The sequence below is a fragment of the Tigriopus californicus genome, chromosome 12 (genome assembly GCF_007210705.1).
Source record: "Tigriopus californicus strain San Diego chromosome 12, Tcal_SD_v2.1, whole genome shotgun sequence".
Classification (NCBI taxonomy): domain Eukaryota; kingdom Metazoa; phylum Arthropoda; class Copepoda; order Harpacticoida; family Harpacticidae; genus Tigriopus; species Tigriopus californicus.
This window is the reverse complement of record NC_081451.1, coordinates 2,937,250-2,939,198: the sequence shown is the minus strand read 5'-3', so window position 1 is coordinate 2,939,198 and position 1,949 is coordinate 2,937,250. Positions and strand designations below refer to the sequence as shown.

General features: G+C 45.9%; 1 long non-coding RNA gene across 1 annotated transcript; it reads right to left on the bottom strand.

The window, feature by feature from the left end:
• LOC131891482 (uncharacterized) lies at positions 1–997 on the bottom strand. Its single transcript, XR_009374407.1, has 2 exons — positions 924–997; positions 1–341 (listed from the first exon to the last, which is right to left on the bottom strand). It is a non-coding gene; the product is annotated as an uncharacterized LOC131891482 (long non-coding RNA).
• Between the last annotated feature and the right edge of the window lie 952 nt (positions 998–1,949).

Genomic DNA, 1,949 nt, shown 5'->3' with positions numbered 1-1,949 from the left:
CTTTCATTTTAATAGTACTGGGGATTACATTCCCTGTAGCGGTTAGAAAAGCCCGTGAAAAACCAAACCAAAAAAAAAAAAAGATCAATCGACATTGAAATCGCTCATTCCATGGACACTTCATCTTTCATCGGAGCCCTCAGAAGGATGATATTGCGGCGTGGCCCAATTCAACTGTTGAGATCCGATGATGATCTCAACTTTGTCAGGGGACATCAGGAGCTAACCGAATCTCTCATGGAAATGGATGAAGACAAGATATCCGCCTTTCTCAATGATAGAGGAGCTGACTACCAAGGTTGGAAGAGGAATCCTCCGGCTGCCTCTAATTTTGGTGGAGTCTGGGAAAGACAAATTCAATCTATTAGGGCGACATTGGAAGCGTTGATGATGGAACATGGGCACGTTCTCAATGATGAGACCTTCTTGACCCTGATTTGCGAGGTGGAGGTGATCGTCAACTGTCACCCTTCTACTGTGGATTCTCTAAGTGATCATGGTAGTCCCATTCCATTGTCTCCATCCATGTTACTAACCCAAAAGACAAAGGTTATACTAACGCCTCCCGGGAACTTCCAGAAAACCGATATCTATTGCCGTCGCCAGTGGAGGCAAACCCAATTTCTCGCGGATCAATTCTGGAACAGATTTCGACGAGAATACCTAGACTCTCTTCAGCTCCACTTCAAATGGAACAAACAGTGTGCAAATTTAGCCGTTGGTGATATAGTCATGCTCAAGGAAGAAAATGTGACTAGAAATTAGTGGAAGTTAGCGATTGTCCTGGAAGCCTTCCCAAGCAACGATGGAATTGTACGGAGCATACGATCCGGAGATCGAAACGGCAAAAATCTGAAATCTTTTCGATAAGCCAAATTTCATCGACTGACCAATAAGCTGGTGCTCTTACAACGATCTTTTACCTCAGAGACTCCCAACGGCGGAGCCTATCAAGTTCGAAGAGTTGTAGACGTTACAGAACCGGCTCCGGGTTTTGGAGGGAGCCAGATGTGAGTGTGTGTTGTGTGACGTCAATCAGTGCTGCCATTNCCTATCAAGTTCGAAGAGTTGTAGACGTTACAGAACCGGCTCCGGGTTTTGGAGGGAGCCAGATGTGAAGGCGCAAACCCATCCGCTAGATGGCGTTGCTATTTTATGTCTGTGTGTGTTGTGTGACGTCAATCAGTGCTGCCATTGTGGATATGCGAGGGCGCGAAAAAGGCAATCTAGAGTCCAGCTAAAAAGAGTCGAACTGTTTTTCACGTTACATTATGATTATCATTTAAATATACTGTATTCCTCGATTAGTGGTTTGCTGGTGTGGTTAATCCGGGCCGTAGCCGTGCCCGCAGTATCACACTGAGTCATGCGAACTGTGCCAGTTGTACAGACCATCATTATCACAGGAGCCCTTGAAGTCTGATTCAACCCTTCTACTCCGGCCGTTTCAGTCCGTGAGCGCCGATCTCTTTGAATTTGGAGGAAGCTCATTCCTGGCCTATGTTGTCTGATATTCCTGTTGGGTTTGTTTTGATGCGTTCGGGAAAACGCCGTCAACCCGAGAGGTTGTACAATCAATCAAATGAATATTTGCGTGTTTTGGAATCCCGTTGCGGGTCTGGACTGATGATAGACCTCAATTTTCTTCCGCAGAATCTCTTCGATTTTGTCAGGATGATTGCATCCAACCTGTCATCAGCTCTAACTTCCAGCCTCAGTCCAACGGTCATGCCGAAGTGGCTGTAAAAATGCTCAAAAATCTCGTCAAGAAGCACTGGATATCTGGACAGTTGGATTGGGAAGGATTTGATGGTGCTCTACTCGAATGGAGAAGCATCCCGAGAGAGGATGGCAAGTCTCCTGCCCAATAGTTAATTAGGTATAACCTCCGCACTCGAATCCCTTCCCATCCCTCAGCTAGATTGAGTCTTGATCAAAAGGAACTCAAA